Source organism: Hemicordylus capensis, chromosome 7 (assembly GCF_027244095.1).
Source record: "Hemicordylus capensis ecotype Gifberg chromosome 7, rHemCap1.1.pri, whole genome shotgun sequence".
Taxonomy (NCBI): Eukaryota; Metazoa; Chordata; class Lepidosauria; order Squamata; family Cordylidae; genus Hemicordylus; species Hemicordylus capensis.
In genome coordinates this window covers 6,900,317-6,909,288 of record NC_069663.1, presented here as the reverse complement: position 1 = coordinate 6,909,288, position 8,972 = coordinate 6,900,317, and the positions used below count along the sequence as shown (strand labels likewise).

The following is an 8,972-nucleotide window of genomic DNA, read 5'->3' as shown; positions in this document are numbered from 1 at the left end:
TTGGGATAGGCCCATCGATTTCATGGCCTCTATGAACTCCCAAGCTGCACCAGACAAGCCAGCCCCAAAGTGGATACTGATGTCGCCTAACATCAAAAGTCTGGGAGACTCCAACACCAACTCTGTGACTGGTTCCATCAGCTCAGTTAGGGAGTCCGTTGGGCAGCGGGGTGGACGGTACACCAAGTGTCTATCCCTAGTTCCCAGCCTCAGAAATATACACTTGGTATAAGTCATCTGTCTCACAGAGGCTCTGGTAAGGGAGATGGTATTCTTAGGGACCACAGCCACCCCACCCTACCCCACCCACTTCCCCTAACCTGCTCCCCATCAGAGTAATCTGATTGGAGAAGCTGGGCCCAAACTGGACCCCTTTCCTCCCGCAGCCAAGTCTCAGTTATAGACTTATACAAGCCGGGTCAGCTCCCTGCCTCACCCATGATCAAGTCGTGGATGATTTCGGTCTTCTTCTGAACTGACCTGGCATTGCAGAGGAGCAAGGTCCTGCTCCAGTGAGTGTATGCACACGCTCTCTACTGAAGGAGATTCGGGGCAGAAACCCTGTGTGTAAAGCCTCCTGCAAACTCTAGCCCAGACCACCAGCCCCACCCTAATATAACCTTCTCCTAGACCTCAGTCCCACCCCGAAGGCCCGGCACCAAAAGCTGGCCCCCTTTGGAGGCCAGCTTTGGTGGCCGCCTAGAGGCGGTCTGCCGGCCCTCTGGTGCACCTCCCTCCTTTTTATGCCTCCAAGAGCTCAGCAGCCCCTCCAAGGGTGCACCAAAGTAATTCAGGTGCCTGGACCACCCAGCCATGAGACACCCCTCCCCCCGCCCTGTATGAGGCCCCCCAATCTCATTGGGGGGGCCGCCCCTCCAAAGCTCCGCTTAAAAAAATACTTGTGGCTGGGGTGGGGAGTGGAGCAGTCCTCCCTCCCCCCTCCTCCAGCGGCAGCCAAGAGAGATGCTGGACCCATCTGTTGGGGCCAGCATCTTTAAGAAACTGCCAGACGCGCCCGTGCAGTTTAGAGATCGTTGCAAGCCTAAACGTCACGGGCTTGCGATGATCTCCTCAGAGCAGGCGCGCCTCGCAGTTTCTTAAAGATGCTGGCCCCAACGGATGGGTCCGGCGTCTCTCCTGGACAGAGCAACTGGCCCTATCCAACCCCAGCACGGCACCCCTCCTGACGGCTGCTGCGGGTGTCCACCTTGTGTTCCAGCATTTCCAAGCATTTCCTAACCACACCACTCTACCTGATGGATGTCCAGCCTACAGGCAGCAGGCAGGGTGGGAGAGAGAGGAGAAACCTGAGCCGCCTCCTTGGGTGTCCCCCTGACTCATTAGGACGAGCTGCTCCTGATCTATTGTTGAGCCTTAGCTTCTTTCAGGGTGGTGGGAAGGCAGAAGTTGGCCTAGAGAAAGGGAACTGGCGGAAGGGGGAATTACATGTCGACTCTCCTTCCCTTCCACGGCGTTGCTTATTCTGTTAAGACAAGTACGGTAACTACAGGAAGTCCCTAACTCACCGACAGGCTGTATTGTCTTCCTAAAGTTTGTTTGAAGGTCAGCTGTTTGGAACCCAAGACACATTTCATGTAACAGGGTGTGAGTCACCCCCTTTGCTAAGCAGGGTCCATCTTGGTTGGCATTTGGATGGGTGACGACATGTGAGCCTGGGGCGTAGCTAAGGGAGGTGGGCCCGTGGTTGGCCCTCTCTCTGACGGTGCCTTGGAATGAGGGGAAGAATGAAGAAAATAGGGAGGGGTGGAGCTGGGGGGCCTTCAGGAGCTGGGGGGAGGGGCTGGGTCCTTTGAACCATCCATCATAGCTACACCCCTGATATGGGCACTGTCAGCTGTAAGAAATCCTAGGAGGATGGGGATTGAGCTCAGTGGCAGGGCATCCGCTTGGCGCGCTGGAGATCCTAGGTTTAATCCTTGGCAGCATCTCTCGGGGTAGATCTGGGGGAGACTCCTACCTGAAACCTTGGAGAGCTGCTGCCAATCAGTGTAGACAATAGTAAACTAGGTGGACCAAAGGTCTGACTCGGTAGGAGGCGGCTTCCTGTGTTCTTATTTAACAGCAGGAAAAACCAAAGCAGAATAGCAAAACAACAGCACCCAACCCAATTGCTTAGACTGTGTAGACTAGGAACAGGGCCAGCAACGAACCTGACCACTGCTATCCACACTGAGGAGACCATTGTGATGCAATGTATGCAGAGCTGTCTTTTGAGGAGACGAACCAAACACAAGCCCGAAGTTGCAGTCCGTCTTGAAATACAAGCAAATTGCATTTAATATTCCCCTCTTTTGCAGTATTTGTTGGGCCCCTAAGTACCTTCTCTTCCACTGCGGCTAGGAGGCTTAAAATTAAAAATCCAGCTGCCAGACAACTAGCCAGACAACTAGCCAGCCAGCCAGATAGCCACTCTTGCTATCCCTCCATGGACAGCAGGGTGCCGTTCACATTTCCAGTGCCTTGTTGTGAATTTAATTGCTGCTATATAGAGTTAGGACATTGTATCCAGGTGAAACTCGGAAAATTAGAATATTGTGCAAAAGTCCATTAATTTCAGTAATGCAAATTAAAAGGTGAAACTGATCTATGAGACAGATGCATTACATGCAAAGCGAGATATGTCAAGCCTTAATTTGTTATAATTGTGATGATCATGGCGTACAGCTCATGAAAACCCCAAATCCACAATCCCAGAAAATTAGAATATTACATGGAACCAAGAAGACAAGGATTGTAGAATAGAACAATATCGGACCTCTGAAAAGTATAAGCATGCATATGTATTCAGTACTTGGTTTGGGCCCCTTTTGCAGCAATTACTGCCTCAATGCGGCGTGGCATGGATGCTATCAGCCTGTGGCACTGATGGAAGACCAGGAGGCTTCATTAGCGGCCTTCAGCAATTCTGCATTGTTTGGTCTCATGTCTCTCATCCTTCTCTTGGCAATGCTCCATAGATTCTTTATGGGGTCAGGTCAGGCGAGTTTGCTGGCCAATCAAACACAGTACACTGTATACTTTTCGGAGGTCCGATATTGTTCTATTCTACAATCCTTGTCGTCTTGGTTCCATGTAATATTCTAATTTTCTGGGATTGTGGATTTGGGGTTTTCATGAGCTGTACGCCATGATCATCACAATTATAACAAATTAAGGCTTGACTTATCTTGCTTTGCATGTAATGCGTCTGTCTCATATATCAGTTTCACCTTTTAATTTGCATTACTGAAATTAATGGACTTTTACACGATATTCTAATTTTCCGAGTTTCACCTGTATATGGCGTCAAACGGTTGCTGCTTTTTTCGGGTGGTTAGTTTCCGCGAGACTGCTCCCCCTGCTGTTTACATTCCAAATGCAACTTGCCTGAACGGAGGCATTTTGCTGCTGCTGAGCAGCTAGTTTGGAAAGCGCCACGCAGAAGGACATTGCAAGAGTGCGCGTCTGGTTTTTGGTTTTGTGAGAGGAAGGGGCATAGGGGATGCAGAAGAGAGTGTCCTACACAGGGTAAAGGATTTAATGTGAGCCAAGAAACTGTTTTAATTGTAAAAGCTCTGTCCTGGAGCATATTATTACTACTGCTACTACTAGTACTACTACTACTAGTAGTAGTAGTATAAAAGGCATGCTTTGGGGCAGAATGCCCCATGAACCTAGGGGCAGACCATGGAACATAGAAAGCTGCTTTATCCTGAGTCAGACCCTTTGTCCATCTAGCTCAGTTCTGTCAACACTGACTGGCGGCGGCTCTTTGAGGTTGCAGGCAAGAGTCTCTCCCAGCCCTACCTGGAGATGCTGCCAGGGATGGAACTTGGGACTGTCTGCATACAAAGCAGATGCTCTCTCTCAAACCTCTGGATCCTTCACACCTCCTTCCCCTCAAAAGGCAGCTATGTTCTCTGTGCTAAGCTATGGTTCCGTCTCCAACAGGACTTCCAGAAAGGCTTGACCTGCTTTATCACCTCTCTGTTCAATAATTAAATCTCGCTGGACTCCCCACAGTTGCACCCCGACTCTCTCTCTCTCTCTCTCTCTCTCTCTCTCTCTCTCTCTCTCTCTCTCTCTCTCTCTCTCTCTCTCTCTCTCTCACACACACACACACACACACACACAAACACACACACACTCCCAACAACATGTTAAACACTGCTTCATGCATTAGTTTGCAATCATGGCGTGAAGTACACAGCTGAAGCGCTCTCTGAACAATCAAACAACTGATAAAGTACCATTGATGGATTTACACAGAGCCAATTGACAGGTCCCTGTCCCAAGGAGCATGCAATCTCGATTTTTAGCAGAGAAAGACAGTAGAGGGAAGGAAGAAAAGAGGCAGGCAAGAGCAACATGATGAATCTGTATGAATGCCTTTCCACCTGGCAAGGCAAAATTTCAGCATAAATAATGTGTGCAAATAAAGGTAGATAAATATGGGGCTTTCATGATGAAGATACCTTTTCCCCCCAGGGAAGCTGGAAAAGCTTTTGAATAGCAAATCATCAAGCCTCTCTCCTCCTTTTTGGATGGAATGCCAGACTCCGGTTGCTTTCTAGCTGTTCTCCTTTCCGCTGCAGGGTTTTCTGCCCTCCTTGAGGAACTGGGCACTGGGGAACGGGTTTCTCATCCTTCCTCCTTGTATGAAGGTGCTTTTCTGAAAGTTCGATGTAATGCACTGGGGTCCCTTTCGAATGCGATACCCACATACAGGGGCGTGAGGCAGGGCTGCATTTTAGCTCCCTTATTATTTAATCTATATATTAATTCGGTGGTCTCTTTTGTATCTATACCTTCCACGCATCCTCCCAAAATAGCAAATAAACATGTATCTATACTTTTATATGCAGATGATATGGCAATCATGTCCCCAACCCCAATTGGTTTGAGACGTGCTTTGGGTCTCCTCTCAAAATTTTGCTCCCAAGAGTCCATTGAGATTAACTATGGAAAAACCAAAGTTCAAGTCTTTGCCAAACGACCTAGGCAATATTGTTGGTCCATCAATGGCCACAGGATTGCACAGGTCAACTCCTTCAAATATCTAGGAGTGGTTTTTCAGTCATCAGGTTCACGCAATGCCCACCTCAAATCCACATTGCTGACGGCACAGTCAACCACGAACCTTATTACCTCTTTTCATTTCTCGAGGGGGGCTTCTTACATCCCCGCTGCAGTTAAACTGTTTGTATCTAAAGTCCACTCCCAAGTGCTGTACGGAGCCCAAATAGGACCTGTCAGCAACTTTATGGCTTTAGAAACCCTGCAGTCTAAATTTTTGAGATCTATATTGTTAGCCCCCCGATGCGTGCCCAATGCTGTGCTTAGACGAGAGGTGGGTATGATTAGATTGGAAACTTGCTATTGGAGGACTATCATATTATTTTGGTTAAAATTTGTCTTCTCTTGCGTAGGACTGGCCCCCCTTATTAAGACTGATTGTTTCCGATTTAAGTGGCAGACCCAAATTGCTGACAAATTGGCTCACTATGGTTTCTCTCAGGATGAGATTATAAAATTGGGATACGATCCTGCCAGGATTGAGATTAAACAACGTATCATGGACATGGAACTGCAGGAAGAAGTCGCTTCTCTGCCTAAGAATATCTTTCTAGGGGATCAAATCTTCAACACTAAACCAGCTAGCTATCTAAGTCTAGTTACCATCCCCAAATTTAGACGTGCTCTGACGCTCGCCCGTCTTAATGCGCTTCCATCTGCTGTCATGGAGGGAAGATTGAAAGGTACCCCTTTTTCTGCTCGACTTTGCCCTGGCGGGTCTGGTCAAGTGGAGACAATTGCGCATGCCATACTTTATTGTAACTTTTATAGGGACACCCGCTTAAGATTAGTGTCCCCTTTGTTGCGACATTTTCCCGGGCACTTGGATGACTTCTATTTGAAGTACTTATTGTCCAGTTCTGATGACAACCTAATCATCAAAATGGCAAGGTATTGTCATATCATTTGCACCATCCGCTCAGGTTTTTAACAATGTTCTGTTCTTTTCTTTTCTTCCCCTGAGATTCCTGTTTCATGATTGCAATGGAGGCTGCCCTGTTTAATAAGGTTTTCAGTCAGACCTATTTGGAGTTCACCATAACTGTTCTAATTTTAACTTGGTACTATTGTGTTACAATCCGTTTTATTATGCCGAGTCTCTTTTCTTATATGTAAGCATGTAAGTATGTATGTTTTAGCTATGCACTGGTCCATGACCGTAATAAAGGACTGAACTGAACTCATCCTTATTGGCTCTGCTAGGGCTACCATCACCCTGTGACTGGCCAAAGTCAGTCTACCAAAGTCAGTCTACCAGTCTAGTCCAAAGTCAGTCTACCATCACCCTGTGACTGGCCAAAGATAGTGACTGGCCAAAGTTCAGCCACTCCTCAGCAGAAATGTCCCATCTTCTCCTGGAACAGGCTTGCTGGAAACCCTCCTTGCCACATCCCCTGCTACTGTGGGCAGCCTCGGATCTGTCTCGTCCTCTCGACTTGCAGTTTCCTTCTGGCTGCAAGAACTGAAGACTCTTTGCAAGCCAGGGCAAGGAAGTCGCCCGCACATCTGCTTCTCTCTGCCTCGTGCATAAACCAGGTCTGCTAAGAAATAAGGCCAGTAGTATTATATACAGACCTGGGAGGAGCCTAAGTAAGGGCAAGTGAAGCCACAGACTAAGTAAGGGCAAGAAATATGGGCAGAGTGAAGTCAGAGCCTAGTAAGGGCAAGACGTCATCAAGCCCCGCCCATTGAAGGGCAAGATGTCATCAAGCCCCTCCCACTGATGGGCATGACATCACCACAGTAGGGAGGAGTTGTAAACCCTCCAGAGAACATGCCCAGGCATGCCCAGAGCCTCCTGTACCATGAGCCCTACCCACCTGACATGTGAGGACCAATAGGAAGGAGTTCCCAGCCAGTCGTTCAAGGCTTATAGTGTTGCTGCTGCATGGAGTATCCTACAAGGCTTGTAGCATAGCCCCCTTTGCATAAAGGTAACCATTGTACTGTTTGCTTGTGGGTTTGATGATGGGATCTCCTCAGAGCCCTAATTTGGCAGCAAATCAGCCAGATTCGACACCTAAGCCAAGAAAACGCTCTATTAGCACCAGTGCAGATGATGAAGGACCTCCTGTGAAAACCTATGCTGAAGAACAAGCTGAGACAAGGGAAATATGGCAAGAGATCCTGGCAACCATGGCAGCTGAGCCACAGGTAAATATATTTTACAGGCTAGGTTTTGAGGTTGTGTGTGTGTGTGCAAAAGGACATTAAACTCATAGTCTTTTCTTTTCTCCCTTTAGAATTCAGCACTTGTGCAAACTTGGAAACGCTCTCGCATAGCAATGCAGAAATTCTTGGGCCTGGATATCAATGAAGAGCCCTATAGTACCTGGGCGGAGCCTAAGTGAGGGCAAAGTGAAGCCATAGCCTAGTAAGGGCAAGGAACGATGGGCAAGGGAAAGCCAGAGCCTAGTAAGGGCAAGTTGAAGCCCTGCCCTTCGAAGGGCATGATGACATCACAGCAGGAAGGAGCCGAAAGCTTCTAACTAAGGGCAGGTTGAAGCCACCGCCTCCTAAGGGTATAGTGAGACCCTGTGGAGAGCGTCCACACAACATGGCCAGGCAGACCCCCATGTCCAGGCATGTTCAGACATGCCCAGAGCAGATGCAGAACAAACACCCATGTTTGGACATCAGCCCCCCACACCCCCCGAACAGGTCTGTGTATGTTCAGACATGCACAGAGCAAGGGTTAGGCCAGGCCTGCACAACATAAGGCCCGGGGACCAGATCAGGCCCTCAGGGACTCTTTTGTGGGTCCACTGATTGTCACAACTTGCAGCAACAGCACCCCAAGGCCACTCTTTGGGTTAGTTCCCTCTTCTTCTTCATCTTTTCATCCTCTGCCCTCTCTGAAACTGCCTGACAGCACCATCCTGTGCATGTTTACTTGGAAATATTTACTTAGTTGACTCCTCAGTAAGCACGACTAGGATTGCAACATGAAATCGACAGCAATTTAGAAAGAGGAGAGGATTTTGCATTTGTTTGGGGCTGGCATTTTTTAAGGGAGATCTCACTAGATGCCCCAGTGACTGAGCAAGGACAGGCTCTATTTTCTGGCCATGATTCTTAGTTAAAATTGTGGGTCCCTTGCCAAAGGGGGGAAAGATCCACAACTATCTAATAATTGCTTGCATTAATATTTTTAAGAATTAATTTTAATTCAATAATGTGCTGAAAATTGACCTTGACCACTGAACACCATTGTGGTTGGTTCCAGCCCATCAAAACATTTGAATTGTGTACCCCCCGGGTTAGCCCCAGAGCAGGGTTGTTATTTTTGTAGAGAGAAAATAAAATGCTCTCCAGATTAACTCAATAGGGTATATTCTAGATTTTAAGAACTCATACACATTAACTTTGTACTATGGATTCTGAAGTTGAAAGTTTTCCCCCTTTAAAAAGAAAAGTTGCCCTGCAATTAATGCTGGATCATCTTTTCTTTGTCTCTGTGATGAGGCTAGCCTGGAGTTTTATCCTGAGAGGCCCCTGAAACATCAGCCCTATCCATCCTCAGCACTGTACCTCCAGTGACTGTTGCTGGTGTGTATCTTATGTTTCTTTTTAGATTGTGATCCCTTTGGGGACAGGGATCCATCTCATTTATTTATTATTTCTCTGTGTAAACCTCCCTGTGCCATTTTTGGAAGGGTGGTATAGAAATTGAATAAATAAATAACTAAAAATGCTTTTTGTAGGACAATTTCATACATTCTGATAAGTACAGCTTCTTAAAAACATTAAAATCATGATCTCTTTCGTTATGCAGTGACAATGCCTTGCTGTCTAAGAAACAAGGCTTTTTAAAAAAAAAATAATAACCAGTTCTCCAAAAAACTGGTAGGACTGGGCCCTTCAAATGGTGTGGTCTAACCGTTAAGTGTTCATCA

At 47.3% G+C, this 8,972-nt stretch overlaps 1 long non-coding RNA gene across 1 annotated transcript; it reads left to right on the top strand.

Annotated features, from left to right (window-relative positions):
* Positions 1–6,979: 6,979 nt before the first annotated feature.
* Positions 6,980–8,770, top strand: LOC128332684 (uncharacterized). Its single transcript, XR_008310721.1, has 2 exons — positions 6,980–7,230; positions 7,320–8,770. It is a non-coding gene; the product is annotated as an uncharacterized LOC128332684 (long non-coding RNA).
* The last annotated feature ends 202 nt before the right edge of the window (positions 8,771–8,972 follow it).